At 37.4% G+C, this 21,233-nt stretch overlaps 1 protein-coding gene and 1 long non-coding RNA gene across 3 annotated transcripts in view; one reads left to right on the forward strand and one right to left on the reverse strand.

Annotated features, from left to right (window-relative positions):
* LOC135745955 (uncharacterized) overlaps positions 1 to 21,233 on the forward strand; it is a 605,494-nt gene that overhangs the window by 464,590 nt on the left and 119,671 nt on the right. The gene's annotated exons all lie outside the window — the stretch shown is intronic.
* LOC135718430 (uncharacterized) lies at positions 19,049 to 19,545 on the reverse strand. The gene is made up of 3 exons (XR_010520787.2): positions 19,464 to 19,545; positions 19,303 to 19,379; positions 19,049 to 19,152 (listed from the first exon to the last, which is right to left on the reverse strand). It is a non-coding gene; the product is annotated as an uncharacterized lncRNA (long non-coding RNA).

The raw sequence follows: 21,233 nt of genomic DNA on the forward strand, positions 1-21,233 counted from the left end.
TAATCCACTAATTATTTCAGATTTAAAAGTCTACTTGCTGTCTCGATGACAGACTTTACATTACAGCTTTGCGTTTTTTATATCCTGAGTCAGCTAGAGCTTTGCTCGTTCAGTATTAGCACTGCTTTTTGCTACAATCTATGTGCAAACCGTTTAGATTTCTATTAATAGCAGACATGGGGACTTGTGACTTGGTGACTTGGACTCGAGTCGCTATTTTTGTGACTTGTGACTTGACTTGACAAAAATTAAAATACTTGGGACTTGACTCGGACTTGGAAGTTAAAGACTCGGGACTTGACTTGACTTGAGACATGATGACTTGAATGACTTGAGTGTTAATCACATCATGTTTTCAGTTTAAATATAAATATATAAATTATTTAAAAAAATAAAGTCGACCCAGCTGGAGGACAGGCTGTGAATGGTGTTGTCATGACTGAATCACGACACTATCATTCGTCATGCCCTCTCGTACCTTACGCACACCACGCACACTTAGATCAGATATCTACATGTCAGCCGGAGGGGTACCGAGGGTCATCGCTTTCGGCTTCAACAAGATGGCAAAAGATGAACAGTGCGTTGCAAGAAATGCAACATTAAAATTACGGGCAGCCAGACGACAACCTCCAATTTCGTTCGTCATTTAAAGAGCCATTATGCACAGTAAATGCTTGTCATTTTGTTAATATCTGGTTAGTTGGTAGTTAGCTAATGTAATAATAGCTAATGTAGCGCTCATCATACCGTGTTGGGGACAAAAAAGTGTGTGCGAGAGAGAGAGAGAGAGAGAGAGGAGAAATTTAACAAAGTTTAATGTTGTACGTAAACTGTGTTTGAGAGACAGGGAGGTGTTCAGAGAGGAGTCTGTTGGATGTTAAGCTGTTATTTGTTTTATGGACTCAATGTGGAAAATTTCAAACACGGTTGGCAGAAGTGAAAAATAAATAATTTATGAAGTTACAATTTTGTTTGATTCCATGATGTATTTTATTGAACATGAGTATTTACAATGCAAATCCAAATTATTGTAATTTACTGATAGTTACTTACTGTATATCTTGTCACTTTATTAAGATCAGATTCTGCAGGTAAAATTACAATAATAAGGTGACTTGACTTGGACTTGACTTGACCTACTACAGGACTTGACTTGACATAGCCTGTGACTCGACTTGACTTGCCCAAGAAAAAAAAATACTTGGGATTTACTTGAGACTTGAAGGTTCAGACTTGAGACTTACTTGAGACTTGCACATGTGTGACTTGGTCCCATCTCTGATTAATAGTAAGATTATTAAAATAATGGGATAAAGAAAATGAAGCGGCGCGTGGTCTGAAACAGCACTCGAGCTTTAACGCGGTAGCGCTCGCGGCCGTTCACCGATGGACTCGGGTTTTACACACAATATTAATCAGACTTGGGACCCGATGAACTAGGACCGACCCGGACCCGACTGACCATTTAAAATATAAACCCGGAACCGTACGGGTCCCGCGTCCTCAGTGAAGAAAGACCTCTAATGGTAAAACTCTGCTCAAGTTCAGAAACATGAAAGGATACTATGTGACACTGAGGTTGCTTCGCGTCGCACCCAAATTCATTGAGAAACAGAGAGCACGTGAACGGACACTCAACAGGAGAGACACAACGTGCTTGCACGCAAAATGAAGCCAACTTGGATGCTATAAACACATATGCACATAAGCATATGCGACCATTTTGGTCGCAGTGTAGTTCCCTGGCTGCTCCGTATGTGCTGCAGTTGATCCAGTTTGCCGTGCTGGATGATGAGTTTATGACGCGTACATCATCTTCACGGTCACCCGACCCCCACCTCTCTCTCTCTCTCTCTCTCAACAAAACACGGGTCATCCAGTCGAGTTCAGAAAATACGGAAATTCGTAAAGTGATTTTTTTCCCTGTGCGGGTTGCAATTAACCTGGGCGCACCGCCCAAGTAGAGCCTATGTATGGGAAACACTGTATCTCAAACTATGACCAGAGGTCCAAGTTAGCACCGTCTAACCTGGTATAGCGAATTATATGCCATACAACAACTTAATCAAAGTAAGGACTATCATCAGAGGTCCAGGCTTATCTCCCTATAGCCTGCCTATAGTACTGCAATTGCTGGACATCTTAGTTCAGCGGTATAGACAATTAGCATGAATTTATACCCCGGTCATAGATTTATTGTGACAAAGGATATCGTAATACTTTATAGTAACTTAGAAGAGTCAATAATAATACAGAGCAAATTAGAATGAACGTAACAATTTATTAACCAGGTATGAAAAACATAATTCAGAAGCCAATTTACATTCCAATTCAAGTAGGAAACAAACAAAAAAACATTGCATACCTGGTTATGAGATGAAGATCTCGTTACAGATTCCTCAACATAAAATAAAAATGCATGATGCTGTGCCAGGACAGCATCATGGGGGTGCATTTCTAGATATAGAAAGTCCCATCTGAATCTTCTACACATCTCCTTAACTAACCAGAGAACAAAGCATATAGGAATTTGGTACTGATTGGTTGTTGTAAAACTAAGGGCTGTCCTTAATTTGTATACAGTGGGTGATTGGTTTATGCTTAGAATGGGAGGTGTCTATTAACATTGAATAAAGTTTCACCTATACTTTAACATTGAATTCTGTTGTTATATGAGTGAGACCATTGTAACCACTTGCAATGAGATAGTTCAATAGAAACAAATAAGATCAGTTTTGGATTCTTTGTGCATGTAGAATGTGGCATTTCATATACAGTTTGCTTTGAGAGAATGAGAATACAAATGTATGATGCCCTAAGGTGTGATCTTTGAAAACCAAATGTGCTCTCGGTAGGAAGTCCACTGTAAATCGTGGAGAGTTGTTTTCCCGGGCTCACATGGCAAACTCATGCTGTGTCCTTTGGGGAGGGGCTTTTTTTTATACGTTTATTTGTCAGGGACAATGCAGAGCACATTATTACTTACATAATTATCACAGTTAGTAATCATATGTGTAAATGTGTTGCAAGGTTTCTAGCCAGTAGGCTAATTTGCAACCCTAGAACCTGTTCAGACCGTTCTAAAATAATCAAAATATTTTGTTTTTAAAAACTACAATCAATTACACAATCATACTATAAATACATAAAACTATATACTAACATAAAAATTTCACAAAATCATGATCATATTAAACAATACAGCACATCACATAACAAGCCCCCAAATACCCAGCCGTAATCAATGGCCACATGTTTGATTTTCTTTCAGCCAGTATTTTACCTGTCTGTTAAATGTTTTTTGCTCGGTTTGTGTTTTTATTTCATTTGGTAATTCATTCCAAAAATGGGTTCCTATCACTGAGAAACATGACTGGCCGAAAGTGGTTTTGCGCCCCTCTGCTATTGAGTTGCCACCAACTGCTCCCCTAGTGGCCACTCTCCTTGTGCTTATTTTTGTCACAAAAGGACAGACTACGGCTGGAGCTAAATTATTTATGCATTTAAAAATCAGTTTAATAAAAGAGAACTTGATAAAACTATCAAAATTTAAAAGCTTGTATTTTTGTATAATCAGACAATGATGCCACGTAATTGGTTTCTGATCCATTATTTTCAGTGCCTGTTTATACAGTGATATAATGGGTTTGACTGTTGTCTGGGAGGCTTGGCCCCATACAGTAACACAATAAGATAAGTGTGAGAGAATCATAGCATGAAAGAAAAGCAATGATGCCTTGACATGTATATGAGATCTTATCTGTCTAAAACAGTTCAAATTTATCTGAATAGTCTTGCAGAGTTTCTTAATGTGTTTATTAAATTTAAGTTAAGAATCCAAAATAATACCTAAAAATTTAAATTCATCAACTTCCTCTATTATTGCTTGATCTATTTTGATAGTACATTTAGCTTTCCCTCTTATATAAAAGCACATAGATACAGTATTTTTGATGTTAAGTGTCAAATGATTATTTTTAAGCCACTGGGATATACCCTCCATTTCCTTAGTCAATGTCTCTGCTACTGCAAGTGGTGTTTTGGCTGATGCATAAATTACTGTATCGTCAGCATACATTTGACAGTTTGCTGACTGACAGCATGTTGGTAAATCGTTTATATATAAACTAAAGAGCAGAGGCCCCAAAATGGATCCCTGTGGAATACCCATTTTGGAGTATAGTGGTGTTGAGAGTTCTGTGTTTATTTTAACACGTTGCTCTCTATGCTCCAAGTATGATGCAAACCAGCCTATAGCATGTTCAGAAAAGTTAAAAGTGGTGAGTTTATTCAAGAGTATCATGTGGTTCATGGTATCAAAGGCCTTTTTAAGGTCTATAAACACAGCTCCCACAACATTACCCTTGTCCAGCTTACTCTTAATGTTCTCAATAAGGTAACAGTTAGCCATTTCTGTGGAGTAACCTGCTCTAAAACCAAACTGTTTTGAACTGATAAGTTTGTTACTTTCAAGATACTCTATTAGCTGTTACATAATAACCTTCTCTAAAATTTTTGATAGGGCAGGCAATATAGAAATTGGCCTATAATTGCTTGCTTGGTCCTTTATCCCATCCTTAAAAATTGGTGTAACAATGGCTTGTTTCCAACTTTGTGGGAATTTACCCACTCTGATGGAAAGGTTTATCAGATGGGTTACAGGTTTAACCAAAGCAAAGCTATGAGCTTTAATAAACGCAGTATCCAGCCCAAACACATCCTTTGCCTTAGACTTATTTAGTTTAGTAATGATTTTATGTACTTTTTCCTGACTAACCTCTTGAATTTGGAAAAGTTTTGATGACTCAGACTTTGTGTTGATATATGATAGGTTTGCTGGTTCAAAAGTCTCAGCAAGTTCCTCCACTGACTGAATAAAGAAGTTATTGAATTCATTTGCAATAACTGAATTGTTAGTACTGGTAGCTCAATTTACTTCCAATTCTAATATTGTTTTTTGTTGATTAGGCTTAAGTTTAATAAGACTGTTGAGGTGCTTCCAAAGGGATGCGCTATTTCCTTCAGATTCCTCAATCATTTGCATAAAATAGGCGGTCTTTGCTTCACGCAGTTCTCTAACTACTGCATTTCTCAATCCTTTAAAAACGAGGAAATCGGTGTTTGTTTTGGAAAGCAGTGATTTTTTTTTTAATCTTTATTCAGGAAATTGTCTTACACCTGTGAAGGGCCGTTCACATTATAACGATAACTATAAAAACATAGTTTTGGATTTTTTTATATTAAAGATAATAGCAGAGTTCACACCACAACTATAATGAAAAAGATGCAATACCGAACAATATCGTTGGGAACAATATATGAACAATATCGTTGGGATCACTTTCTGATTAATTTTGTCCCATCTAATGAACGATAAACCGTTGACGGCCAATCAAATCTATTTGAACTTTAAGTGCATGCAGACTTGAATGACAGTGGAGAAGCTCATTGCTGAGGTCTATAACATAAAATTACCTCAGGTATTCAGCGCTGAAGCATTTGGTGTGAAATTTCTACCACACTGACTACACCAAAGTAAGATTAGATTACACAAACTAGTTTTACTGTTTTGTTACGCAAAACGCAGCATGTTGAGGACATCTGCTGGTATACCTGCTGTGTAAATGCAACAACAGCATATTTACATATTCAGTGACATGTAATTTATAAACAATTGCAAAAAGTTTTTATTACAAGAAATATCCAATATCAGTTAATGCCACTAAAGGCAAGTGCTTTAGTAAGTGAATAAGCATGAAATTATCGTTATGATGTGGTCACTAATATTTTTATATATATATATATATATATATATATATATATATATATATATATATATATATATATATATATCGTTATAATATCTCTAAGGGTTTTATAAGGGGCAAAACAACAATACCATATAAACAAAACAACAAACAGACTAGACTAACTAGACTTGACGATAAACTTTTTTACAAAGACAAGGTTTCTTTCAAAGACATGGTACTTTAACAAAACGAACCAGGAATGCAAACATAAGGGCATTAAATAAGGTACCAAATCAAGAGAGCAACAGGTGACATGAATCAAACAATAATAGGATGATTAACAAGGAGACAAGGGGGTGGGATCATAGACGAGACAGGGAAAGCACATGGCCTCATAAACAAAACCACGTGCCTTCACATAAAACATGGTAAAGCCAGAACCCTGTCACAAGGAGCTAGAGACTATGACAAGAAAGGATCCTGACAGAATCCTGACAATATATTTCATACATGTTTATTTGCACTACTGTTAACTTAGAATGTCCCCTTTATGAAAATCAGACTTTTTCCATGTTTAAGTGCTATAATCGGGTCCCCAGTGCTTCTACCAACCCATAAAACATGAAAAATAGCAACCCTGTAACTTTGTTTTGGTAAGGCTCTCTCTGCAAGCATGTGAATATATAGGTAATTTGGATTTCGGTCCCCCCATGGCGTATTAAGGGCATCTTATTATAATGATACCGCCCCTTCATCTGGGCTATCCAACCATGATGGCGCGGCCTCATGAGTGCAAGAGACAGAGAGAAAGAATTACTGACAGCACGACGCGTTTGTATTCCCTCAAACACAAACAGGAGCCTACAGTCTTATAACTAGTAGTTTTAATAATCTTTCTAAAGATTGAGTCAACGTTCTAAAGGATTAACCTTAATTTAGTGCAAGAGAGAGAGCGAGTGAGCGAACGAACGAGAGAGAGAGAGAGCAACGCGACGGTTCGCTTTCAAGTATGTTGTTTAAAGGGGACAGAGACTGAAAAACCATTTTTACCTTGTCTTTGTTGAATAATGGTAATCTACCCGCATTCACAAACATACAAAAAGTGCTAAACATGCTTAACATCTCAGTCTCATAGAAATTCCTCTTTTAGAAATGTCAGCCAGAAAACGGCCCAATGTGAAAAACTGATGCTTATGACATCACAGGCATCTAACTGCCCCTCCACTTTAAAATAATTGGCTACATTTTTTGAGTGGCAGCAAAGTCAGCCAATCAGTAATGAGATTGCAAGTTAAGCCAGTAGGAGGAGCCAAATAGTTGCAAAACCACTTGTTTAAAATCCCCCACCCTAATAGAGCTATCTGAGAGAGGTTTTTAGGAAGCTTCTAAGGCATTACAGACCCAAACAAAAAAAATGTTTACATGTCACATCACAGAACAAGGATAAATACTCTGTTTAATCATTCTATGTCACCTTTAATATGTTTCTCTGAAGTTTATATGAATGAACATGAGGATTAATGCACTGCACGAGATAAGAGCGAGAGAACAACGCATATTCACTATCATACACAATAAGCATAAATATGTTGTTGAATGTTTCTCTGAAGTTTCAAATGAATATGAGGAGTTACAAGATGGAGAGTGAGAGACTGACAGATCTGTTTCTCTAAAGTTTAAGCATTAAACGTGTAGTTTTATTACAGATCATTTAAATGTGCTTGTGTGGTTTGGTCAAAAAGTAAACTTCTGAGTGTTTGTGGAAGTGTATTTTATTGTTACATGTTGAAAATCATTGTGCCTGTTTAAAACACTGGCAGCATGAGACCTTATATCTTAAAAACATCTTGTGGAATGTCCCCTTTAAACTTCTGTCTTTGTGACTTATATGCACTACAGTTTCTGACTACAATCTGATTTCATGTACATACCATTTTATCTATATTGCTATTGTTTTCTTTACATTTACCGTACCATTCACCTGTGTCCTACCCTCAGGTCACCCCTCAAATCCCTCCAAATTATGGGTGCTCTGACAGTACTTGGTCACACCAATAGATGTCTATTTTATATCATTTAATTTCTGTAAGGCAAGGCAAGTTTATTTGTATAGCGCATTTCATACACAGAGGTCATTCAATAACTTTAAATAGAAACGAGAAAACAATGTATAAGAGAAAAGAAAAAAGTATGTAGAAATAAGAGACACAAAAAAAATCAAAGATACACGAGAAGTTAAAATATCAATTAATAGAAAATAAATGTGATTTTTAATAAAAACAGTTTAAATGTGTGAAAAATAAAAAACAGGAATAAAAGTATAAAACAGTTAAAAATAAGAATAAAAACAAGAGAAATAAAAAAGAATTAAAATAGAGCATATAAAATATGTGACCCGTCACGGAAACCAGGGACTCAAGTCGGCAGCACAAGTTTCGAGAAAATGAGAAACAAAGTTTTTTTTTCGAAATTTGTGATTTTCGTTTTATTGCAGAATCTGTTAGTTGAGATCACGAAGAAGCCTCTCCATGTTTGAGATAGCAGTTTTTGTATATTTAAAAGCGTACATTTTGCGGTTAAAATAGGCTTGTTTTTCCGGAGATTCTAGCGTGCAGCGGGGGCGTCATTGTCTGTGTGTATATTTACATACTGTATAAGCTTGTGTTTTCGCCTCCGCCCCCAAAGGGAACAGCGTGACTACTAAATAAGGATAGTTCGCCCAAAAATGAAAATAATGTAAGTAATGACTCACCCTTATGTCGTTCTAAACTCGGAAGACCTCCGTTCATCTTCGGAACACAGTTTAAGATGCTTTATCGTTAGATTTAGTCCGAGAGCTTTCCCCTTCATTGAAAATCTATGTATGGTTTCCATGTCCAGAAAGTTAATAAAAACATCATCAAAGTAGTCCATGTGACATCAGTGGGTCAGTAAGATTGTGTTGATGCATCGAAAATACAGTTTGGTCCAAAAATAGCAGAATTACGACTTTATTCAGCATTGTCTTCTCTTCCGGCTCGAGCGTGAAGTCACGTGACTGTAGTGACGCGCTGCCCTGTTCCTCAGATATGTTTGCTAAGTTTTTTTTTTTTTTTCAAACTTATAGCCTGCGTCTCCCCAGACTGTAAAGCTCGGGCGCACAAAACAAAAGAAAAATAAAAGAAGCTGGGGCGGAACAAATAACAGTCAGCCGCATCGTACGTCAGCCGCGTCACTGACTTTATGCGGCGCCGCAGTCGGAAGACGTCAAAGTACCGCGAGAGCTCTTCAAGAAATCTTACGGAGTAGTTTAATTTCGACTCGCTCTCGCGGTACTTTGACGTCATCTGTATGTCAGTTCTTGCAGCGCAGCATGAGTCCAAACACACAGAAGTTACACAGATATCGTTGTATTCTTCATATAATTGGCTACATGTTTTGTCTATCAATATTTTCCATGAAGTCATTGGCTGATGGAGGAACGAGCGAGCCATTGGTAACCTCTCTAAAGGATGTCACGTTTTCGACAGCGCTGTTTGGATGATCTATTATACTACTTCCCTATTTTAAATACAAACTTTGAAGGTGGGTTCATGTGTTTAACGGAGTGTAAGCTCATATACCCTTACATGTTACGATTTAAATAGTCTTCAGATTATATATTATATTGTATTACCTATATTGTAATCTGATGTAAACAATCTATATTTCACGGATTATACGCATTTGTGGACAAATATGGTCATTGGATAATCTGAAACAGACTGGATTCGACTTGTGATCCCCACAAAGGTAAAAGAGTCATGTTTATTTTGCGGGTTGTCATTTGGTCATAAAATACTACATATGATGCTAGAACATCTCAAAAAGGGTTTTACAGGGGGCATGGCTTAGCTAAATGAGATGTAAATGAGCCCTATTGTCTCCCCCAGCTGAAAAGAAGAGTCCCTTTCGTCTCGATTTTCTCGGTTTGAGTATTTCTGAGTTCCTATATTCAAATGGCCACAACTTCTCCAAATCTTATCAGATTTCCATGTGTTACACATCGTTGGAAAGCTTAGAAACTGCACTTTCAGAATCTGTGAATAACTCAAAATGCCCAGATCCGACTTGTGTCCCTACTTTCCGTGACTGGTCACATATAGTGCAATCAGTTCGGACGCATCATAGTGCTCATTCAGTAAATGCATAGCTAAACAGATGTGTTTTGAGTCTGGATTTGAATGTGACTACTGTTGGAGCACATCTGATCTCTTCTGGAAGCTGGTTCCAGCTGCGACTGGCATAATAGCTAAAACCTGACTCTCCTTGCTTTGAGTGAACCCTTGGTATTTCTAGCTGATGTGATCCTAATGATCTGAGTGATCTGTTGGGTTTATATTCAATGAGCATATCAGCAATGTATTGAGGTCCTAGTCCACTGAGTGATTTATATACCATTAATAATACTTCAAAATCAATCCTAAATGAAACTGGGAGCAAGTGTAGTGACCTGAGGACTGGTGTGATATGTTCATATTTTTTGGTTCTGCTCAGAATCCTGGCAGCAGCGTTCTGAATGAGCTGGAGCTGTCTAGTGGTCTTTTTGGGAAGGCCAGTGAGGAGGCCATTACAGATGTGGCCTTTAAAAATGCGCGTCTCTGAGAGCAGAATGCCGCGAGCACTTCCGAAATTCTGCGAGATCCCACAGAAGGGGGGTTCGATGGGGGACACAGGAAAAACAAAAACCTGTAGATGGTAGTCGTGTTTCATGTAGGCCATACTGACGACAATTTGTGTGCTCGACTTCATGCTGAGCGTATACTGTATGATATAGAAGTAACATGACACGGATTATCGATGTTTAGGCGATAGACTTTGATGTCATACAAATGCATGCTTTTTGGCAAACATTTCGTTGGTGAAGTTTTCTTTTGTCAGTTACATAAACAGTCACATATTCTTCATAAAAATCAGACTCAAACGCGCATCATTTGTCTTATTTTTTCAGTGTACTTACAGTAGAAGAGACGTGATGTATGATAACTGAGTCTTAAAACAAAATAATTCACGAAGACCTTTGAAGAGGCCGAGCGCATTTACGCAATATCATTAACTAGTTTATCTAATTTAATTCATTTTTGCTGAATGTTTTAATACCCAAATCATTTTGAGCGCAATATAAATGTATCATATTGTTATTCTTATTATATAAGAATACGTATTTTTTTTACAACATTTTTAATATATAGAAAATATACGTTAAGCGTGTTGTGTGTATTTCCTAATTATAAGCTTTTGGGATTTTGCACCAAAACTAAACGTGCATAAAAAATAAAAAAGTAATTTAAATAAGCGAAAAATCTTTTTTTATGAGCAAAAATTTTTGAATATAATGTGCTATTGCTAAAAATTGCATCTCTCATGGATTAAAGTGAAAAAAATTCTTCTGACTGAAATTTTTTCAGGCCAAGTCATATTCCTTGTAAATAGGCGAGACCAATAGCATTCTAAGGGGAGATGTTTTTGCCATTATTTGCCATATTGAAGTCTACTGTGGCATTTATAGGGTTGCCCACTGTCACTATGAAATACAACAGCAGTGTGAGTATGTTTTTTTTGAATAAACAGTGTTAACACTTAATTACAACATATGATATAGGTTTATTAATAGTTTGTTAATTTACAGCTTTACTTTTAACACAGTTCTTTAATTGAACCATTACCTTTAATATCTGTCTAAAACAAAACACTTGTGACTCCTGCACTAAGGGTTAAAAACTTTATCCCGTCATGTAAATCTACTTGTTGTGACAAACTAAAAAAATGTATTCTGTAAGATGTAGTTTGCAGGGCATATCAGATTAAGGTGAAACAGCTAAATAACTCACTATATAAAAAGAAATATGAATATCACCACCTTTAATAAAACTTAATTATTTATTAATTGTAAATCTTATTAAATTTGGCATTTACTTTTACATTTTTTTTTTAAATCAAGGTTGAAACTGTTAACATTAGTTAATGCACCATGAACTAACATCAACTACTTTAATGACATAAACATGAATTAATAAATGCTTATATACTCTATATTTTTCATAGTTTGTTCATGTTATATAATGCATTTAATAATGTGAACAAATACAACTTTTTTTAAAAGTGGTACAGAAATGTTTATATCATATTATTCAGTGCACATAAACGAACAATCCAGGGTCTGTTCTGCTCACACAACAGCTTACAGTCACAATACAGTAACGTTATGTATGAATATAAACCCTGAACGAGCAACTCAAATAAAACTTGTGTACAATTCGCACAGGATGCCTGTAATCATAGTGACAGTTGTACATTGAATGATTGTACCCTTTATCAACAAATTACTATTTTACAATAGAGGCAGAGCTGAGGTGCTATTTTATGCGCAATGTTATGCACTTAAAACAACGCATTGTGCACAACGTGCGTATATTACACAAGAACAAAATTCAAGCTCACTAAGGATAAACAGTCAGTGATGAAATAAGGAGAATAAACAATAATGTATAGATCTTAGTAAAGGTATGAATTGATTTAGTCAAGAGCAGTGAGAGATTAATTGTTTGATTAACATTAGTGACAGATGGTCGTGTTTAAGGATACTTGCAAAGACGGGATTTTTGACGCATAACCTATGTGTATTTAAGGGCAACAAAGCGGCAAAAATACTCACAAGCTCAAAGAGAAGCGAATGCGCGACTTGCTTATTCCCCTCATACAGAAACAGCGCATTTAACACTGTTGTTATTGTTTTAATTTAAAATCACTTGTTTTTAAATGCAGATATATGTACAAACGTCAAGATTTCCTGACCACGCGCACATGCAACTGCAAGAACTGACAGGATGACATCAAAGTACTGCGAGAGCATTTCGGAAGCAGTCTCGTCTAATGAGTTCTCGGTTCGCTCTCACGGGATTTTGATGTCATCTGACTGCCTCTTGATTGTTGTGGTGCCACGTGAAGTTTACCCAAATGTTAAACAAACTCGTTGTATATCAGCCACTGGTTAGATTAGCGTAGCAGTCAAAAACGATCACGTACGAGACAAATCAATTACCCCCAAAATACAGGACCCTAGGCTTACTGTGCAAAGACACGTAAATTACCTGGCTGTTAGATTTTCTTAGCCCACGAACTGAAAGGCTTGCCAATCTTCCTCATTTCGCTAAATCAAGTTAATCTCCATTGGTCTTATACACCTTTATCGATGTCCAAAACATCGGATCCTTCCTGCATTACAAGTATGTCCATGCTAGCAGAAATAAAGTTTTACCTCAGCTTAACGTGAGATACAGCCAGAAAACCCGGAGTGGATCTGGTGCGTATGATTACAGAACGCTTACAGTGGAGAGAGGAACGTGATTTCGCTCCACTCCAGGCTTTGATCACATTCCACTTAACAAGGTGAATACTCTGCGTCTTTATGAAACGTTAATTTAATAATTTTGCAACTGACGGAAATCCGTCGTAGACTCACTGCAATCGACGGAAATCCGTCGCTACGACGGAGAACTTTAATCCATGATCTCTAAAGGAGAATATTCATCTTTAAAGTTGAAGAAACAAAAAAGTAATGTACTGATAAGCATTCGTCAAATATATAGATATATATTCTGCAAGCACTCATTTATCCTTATGATGTAATTTATTTTTTAATAACATATTGTAGCTGTCGGGCAAAGATACTCTCTGGACACCAAGACCATGTCTATGGGTTCAAGAATAACAAAATATTGGCCATTTGAAACTCGAAAGTCATCAATTTATTTTGTTGGTATACACAGAGCATTTCTGTCGAGTTTAGCAGTACGTATTTTAGGTGTGGTCAACTTTACGCAACGCCGCAAGAGCCGAGCACATGACATCAGAGTATCATCCACTGATGTTGAGAAAGTACTTAATATTGTAATGTCTTGGCATGATATGTTTTCTAAAAATTTTAAAAATGAACAAATCAGTTGTGCGAAACTACACAGAATTTTTTTTTTAAATGAAACATATTCAGTGGTTTCAATGCCTCATGGTGGGGTTGAACCGCTGGTTCACTTTGCCCCACAGCCACCATTTTGGGAAAACTGCCTAGCTTAGTAATTCAGGCTAATCTTTAGCTAAATCATTCACATGGTTTTATACATTAGCCTATCACCAATATTTATGGTATAAATATTTAGACCTGGATAAATCTACTTTGACATAACAGCCATTATACCTGGTATGTATAAATTTGACTTTGATAGGATAAAAAAAGTTTTTTTGTAAAAAAAAATCATACTTTAATCATAACTCTTAAATTTGTCCTTCTCTTTAACATAGCCAAATAGAAATTATGGTTGCTACCTGTATTTGTGGTCACACGGCTACAAATCTGTATGGTTGCCTAGATAATGGAGGTGGTGAGTGGGTCAACTTACCCACTGGCTCACTTTGCCCCACTCTCCTCTACTTGGTATTGAGAAACGGCCATTGTTTACAGAAGCCAGAGCGTGAACTACAAACTACAGAGCGAGTGCGCGGGGTGCACAATGGTGAAAGAGCAACACACGATGTAAATAACTAAACCAGTGCTCGCAGTACAGACACTTTATATTTTAGCGTACTGCGTACCTTCACTTTCTTTTGCGTGCCACCACTTCTCATGTTGCTGGTACTTTGCTGTAAAGAGTCTATGTGGCGCTGCGCAGACAGTTTGGCAACGAAGACATCAAAGTACCACTAGAGCAACAAATGGTCCGACTACCTTTGCTCTCGCGGTACTCTAATGTCATACGCCGACCAGTCAGCGCCGCACCATTTAAAGTCGAACATACAAAGCGTCCAGGTCTGGAGGAAAAGCATACCTTCCCGGATCCCACGCACGCAGATACCCTCAGAAAACAGCAGATTTATTAACCCTCACCCGCGTATGCATGTTTGTAAGTAGAAGCCAGCGTGATGTTTGCTGTGACAGTTTTAAATAAAAATATAAAAAATCAATTGATATTTGACGTCTATTAACAATAATATATTTATATACAAAGTAAAGTTATATGGTCATGACTTGCACATTGTGCCAACCGCCGTTCAGCCGCCTTTATATTGAAGGCGGCTCTTTCGCGGCCGTTGGAGGCAAACGCTTTTTCGAGCGATTTTCCGCCGCTTATTGTGTATATATATATATATATATATATATATATATATATATATATATATATATATATATATATATATATAATATTTATATAGGCTATTTCTAGCATGCAGTTTATCAAGAATAATGATTGATCAAACCAGACAAAATCCCATTTGGAGTTTTTATTCCACATTTCAAAGTACATTAACAGTCATTGAAACAAGATCTGTAATGGCGCTTTTCCATTGCATAGTACCCCACGGTTTGGTTTAGTTTGGGTCGGGTCAGCTTACTTTTGAGAGCTTTTCCATTGGGTGCAGTACGTAGTACCCAATACTTTTTTTCGTACCACCTCGGTTGGGGTTCCAAGCGACCCCAGCTGATACCAAACGTGACGCGAAAACACAGTAGATCACTGATTAGTCTGAGAAACTCGTCACTACAGAGTCATCACTATAATGTAGATTAGCTTACCTGTCCTAGCTTGTGCTGTCTCGAGCAAACATGTTGTCATCTGCTCTGCTCTAAGTTCCCAAACTCCCATTTGTCAATGAAAAACATCCGTTGAGAATCAGGGAAACCATAACAGTTTTTTCCAGACTTGCAGTTTGTGGCGGAACATTCGCGATGAGCACGTCAGCATTATATATGCTTAAATGCAACCTAAATGAGGCTCCGCGGAGTGCCATCGACTGACGCCGCGGGTGTTTGTTCAGAAACTGTCATGTGAGACAGAGGTATAGTGATAAACGTGATGTGCAAATATCTGTTTGTGGTGGTCAATTTTAATTTTGTGGCGGACTGAGAAATAAATAACTGTATGGGAATATACAACGACTCTCTCACTTGTATGATGTCACAGCAGGCAGCGCAAATATAACAACACGCCTATAATCCCTTCCACTGCGAAGTGATACTAAACTCAATGGAAAAGCTAACCACGCCAAAGTGAGGTGAGCTGACCCAAACTAAACTAAACCGTGGGGTACTATGCAATGGAAAAGCGCCATAAGAGCACTGAAATAAACAACTGAAAAATAAAAAAGTACTAAAGCCATGCGGGTTTCCAAATAAATTCTAGTTAAAAAAAATCATTACAAGCAAATATGAGCATTTATAATAATTGTTTATAATTTAGAGGTCAGCTCTGGGATGAAAAGAATTAGGCTACCAGTAAACATTATATCAAGTACTGAGGATATTTGCTACCAAAGAACGTGCAGCATACCAAATATATCGTCATTTCTAACAATAAATTATTACCACTTACCCTAGAGTAAAGCTCTGGACTAGAATAGACTATTATAATGGCATTGCTAACCTGGGACACAATATTTTCACCTTGCTGCAATAAGATAAATGGTAAATGGACTGCATTTATATAGCGCTTTTAACAGACCTATGGCCATCCAAAGCGCTTTACAAGTTTTTGCCTCACATTCACCCATTCACGCACACATTCATACACCGACGGCGGTGTCAGCCATGCAAGGCGCCATCCAGCTCGTCGGGAGCAGCTATCTGTCTATTGTGAATGAAAAATGAACGAATACTTTATTGATCCTCAAGGGGAAATTCAAGGTTCCAGTAGCTTATAACACCACACACATCAACATAAACAGAATGATTAAAAACAAAAACAAATCCACATGACTAAAAAAAATGAGGCGCATATAATCAGTACTTTATCTCATGCACCTGTATAAAGGACAAACAACCTCGCCATTCCATATCTATTCGAGGAGCTGCCCTTAAGGCAGGGTCACAGGGAATTTTGAAAAAAAGAAAAGTAATTTTCAAAGTGAAGTGTGGATTGGTTGAGTGTAGTGTGACACTTCAGGATTCTTTAGGGTTCTTGATGTTACTGACCACAGGATAAAGAAAGGTTTCCAGTTGTCCGCGATGCTGGGGTGTCAGTAATCAGCCTCGGTTTAAAGGAGCGGTGAATCAAATACTCAATTTTAACTTGATACTTTGTTATATAAGAGGTCATCATAGTTAAATGAACATCCTGCAAGTTTCAGAACTGAAAACGTCCGTGCTACTGAAATATAACAGTTTTTGGCAACAAGCCAGTTTTACAACCAAGTGTGGAATTCGGAGAAATATGACATCAAAGTAGAATTGAAGCACCTCCCCATAGTCAAAACAACGACCACTTTTGTAGCCCCACCCACAGCTTCGCGTGACACATGTGTGTCTCAACAATCATTAAACATGTCTTTAAAGATTGCCAAATGTAACCAAAATGACTTTTAAATAATTTTTTTCTGATAGACTTTTATTTTGACGCGGTGATCTGTTATGATAGAGTAACCATTGTAACGAAGTCTTGGGTTGTGGAAGAACCACGCGGGAACAACACAGAAGCTGAATACTTTAATTCGGAGGCTCGGAAAATAACATTAGGAATGCGTGGATAAAAGTTGTTTTTGAAGAGTACCAGCTCGCGTGGGGAGTGTTTGATTACCTTGTGTACTGTGCGGATTCACTTGTAAAGAAGCAAGTCGATGCTGGATTTGCAGAGAGACTGTGATTAAAAGCACCACTAATATTGGATCTGACGAAAATGACACAGCAAGTAAGACGTTTTACTTTATTTAAGTTACTGCGTTTCACTATTGCTTTGTTAGAAGAGATCTCTTGATATGTCCTGTTGTAACATCCGTGTCTAAACACATATGTTTGAATGTTTTTAATTTACTAAAAACATTAAATGATTAATAAAGGTACAACACTTAACAATACAATTGTAATTTAACGGTAGAAATATGCAAAGGTAGTTTTAAGGAAGGACATATCAGCCGCAATTTAGATTATGATGCCCGCTTACTGTGTTGTATACGGTACTTTAGGCAAGTTACGTTTGAACGGTCAAACACTCAACAAAGCTTTTTTTATCATATAACTGTGGTATGTAAAGTTACGTGTATCTAAGAGCAAACTCACAAGCACAATAGAAATATACAAAGTTATTGATAAGAGCTTATCAGCCGCAGTTTATAATCTGATGCGCGCTTACTGTGTTTTTTACGGTACTTTTGTCACGTCGAGTTTAAAGTTTTGTTTCTACTTTACTATACGTATTGTCATTTATGTGTATCATGTTTAGCACCCAGAATCTTTTGTGGCTCAAACATATATGTGTTTGGCTGCTATTTTCACACATTAATGTTTTTATAACATTTCCCAACATGTAATGACGGGGAATGAAGCTGTCCAATCATAGCAGTGGGTGTTTACGTCCAGGTCTTCAATGCGGCCCGCCCCTTCAAACAAAGCTTTTTTCTAGAAAGCCACTAATCCATGTTACAAAATAGCCTATTACTTATTGTTTTTGATGTTTTTGAATGTAAAAACCACGCGAACATCATAAGTAGACCTCAGACAACAGTATAAAACAATAAAATCGACAAATTCACCGCCCCTTTAACTCATTCACCGCCATTGACGAGTTATCTCGTCAATTATGAGTTAATATTTAACTAATAAATATGCCTTTTTTGGACGAATTTCAAAGTGAAAGTGTAATACCGCTTTTATCCAAACCGAATTTATCAAAAACGGAAGTTAAAAAGATTTAATGATTTATTTTAACTGCCTTTATGTTTGATAGTCATTCTGAGTCTGATCTCTAACATAAATTCCTTTACAAAAACACAATTTTTTAAGCGTTTTGCTCAAAATGTATTTTTGAAGAGAAATATCCATATTTCAGTGGTTAAATTAAGTGGAAAAAGTAAATATATAATGAAACGTTTTTTCCCCATTTTGTTTGTTTGTTTGTTTGTTTATTGTTTGTTTGAAAGCAGAAGGTGTGTTCTTTATTTGGATATAATTTGTATGTTTATATATTTATAGAATATAATTTTTCCTGCAAGGAATTTTGTGAAACTTTTGTTAAAATCACAAAAATGCAGGTGGGCAACTTTTCTCAAAAAGGCAGGCGGTGAATGAGTTAAGGGGTCATCTGTGAGTCCCTCTCAGCTGTGTGCTGCCTTTTTCCGCCTTCACGGTCAGATGCTCCTTTCAGGTAACGCGTAACATTAACCTGGACAGCACCATCAGTGACATCCTGGGTTGCCGGGTCCTTCCGGATGGCTCCTGTAGAAAATACAGAACTGTCATTCCATTTGAATAGCATAAGGCCATACACATCTATTTAAAATAAAAATCCAACTTACTTTGAACAATGGTCTTCAGGAACAGGTCTCTAAAACATGCTTTATTCCCTACACCAGTCCAGGTTGTATTAATGGAAAGGTGATTAGAGAAGATACTCTAAAGCTGAAAATTCAAAAAAAGTGTTACAAAATAAATTTCTCTGAATTTTATCATACATAAATGTGAGACAGGCTGTTGATTCAGACTGTATATGCAGTGTACAAACTTAATTTTACTTTTTAGATTACCCTACGGCAAAATTAGCACACTTACAAATTGTTCCTGGAGCTTTTTATCCTGCCTCAAAGTGTTGTCAAGCAATGCCAAAAGTGAGCCGCTGTCATCCGAAGCTACAAAATAAAAGGCATATGGTAATTTTGGACCTACATCACAGACAAAAAAAGTAAAATTTAAGAAAGAGTACATGTTCTCACCTGCTCGTTCACTACGTTCCCTCAGGGCTTGGTTCTTCTCCCTCACACTGCAAAAAAATATTGTCTTACCTAGGTTTTATTGCAACACCAAGCTAAAGATCTAGGACCAATGGTAAAGAAGTGAATAAATTTAACAGATTGGAGGGAAACCCAACTTCCTGGTGTAAAATACTCACCTAGCTTAGGGTATTATTTGATCACACAGGAAACAAAAGACACTGTAGTGTTGGAACACGAATGGCTCGCAAGATGGCATGGTAGGGAGTGATCATGAAGATGATGAAACAATGTTGAAAAGTTTGTCCGATCAATTATGGACACAGAATCCCACAGATGTAGGGTTTTGTAAAAATTTCCCAGAAATATCGTTCGAGCTCACATGTGATGATCCAATTTGGAGGCCTCAATATAAGCACAAACCAAAGGCAGAAGAAGGTATCAAAGATACCATTGAAGGTTTGTTAACCGCAGGGGTTTTAGAGTACGCTGATTCCAATTGGAACACACCCATTCTGCCTGTGGAAAAACAAAACACAGGAAAATTCAGAATGGCACATGATTTGAGAACAATCAATCAAATCATTAAAACTCCAACTTTACCTGTTCCAAACCCATACACTTCTCTGAATGAAATCACTCAAAATCAATCATGGTATACTTGCATCGATCTCGCTAATGCTTTCTTCTCTTTACCCCTTGCAGAGCATGTGAGGGACATTGTTTGACCGTACTCACCGGACAATCTGTGGTAGCCTATGTGAATTCGTCATCATTTACATTTTCCCCTCTGAGACAAAGAAAGTTGGAAAACTGCCTCGCACAACCAAATTTGTTTTTCACACATGAGGGCATAAACATGGCCTTTTATTGGACAGAAGGAGAACCCCATGACTGTTGTATGACCGTGGAAAGGGAAGAGAAAATTAGACCAGATTTGTTGACACATATCATTCCGGAGGGTGGTGTTTTCAGATGGATGTTGTTTCAGAGATTTGAGTGGAACACTGAGGTCAGGGATAGGAATTGCAGCACTACAAGAGGAAGAGATTGAAATGTTGATAGCAGAACCTTTACAGGGACATTAGTCAGCTCAGAGAGCAGAAATTGTGGCAATGACAAAGGCTCTGGAGTGGGGAGAAGGAAAAATAATTAACCTTTTTAGTGACTCTGCATATGTAGTGGGTGTAGTTGTAACAGAATTACCTAAGTGGAAAAGATGTGGTTTTATGGCAGCTAACAACAAACCTATTAAACATCAGGAAGACATCATAGCATTAGCAGCAGCTCTTTTGAAACCCAAGCAGGTGGCAATCATAAAATTTAAAGGTCATGATACAAGTAACTCAGATGCGGCACAGGGTAACCGGATAGCCAACATGGCGGCAAAGCAAGGTGCAGGGTACATTACACAAATGGTGTTGCAAGATGTGGAACAGGAAGGTACCACTAACATTTTACATGACCAAGACATAGCAGTAGAACAGCCAAAGCATCACCTGAGGAAAAGTCTATGTGGCTTAAAAAAGGGGCGGTACATTTGAACAACGGCTGGGTGAGACCGGACGGTAAACCAGTTAATCCACCTAGTATGATAAAACCACTTATCATTCAAGCACACACCCCCTAACATGTTGGAATCAAACAAACCATTTCCAATCTTAACCAGTGGTTGCACCCATACCTGGCTGCTACAGTTAAAGAATTTATCGCTAACTGCAGGGTGTGCTCCATACACAATGAACGTGCTGGAGTGAAATGTGCCCCAGGTGT

This window comes from Paramisgurnus dabryanus, chromosome 10, assembly GCF_030506205.2.
Source record: "Paramisgurnus dabryanus chromosome 10, PD_genome_1.1, whole genome shotgun sequence".
NCBI classification, from domain to species: domain Eukaryota; kingdom Metazoa; phylum Chordata; class Actinopteri; order Cypriniformes; family Cobitidae; genus Paramisgurnus; species Paramisgurnus dabryanus.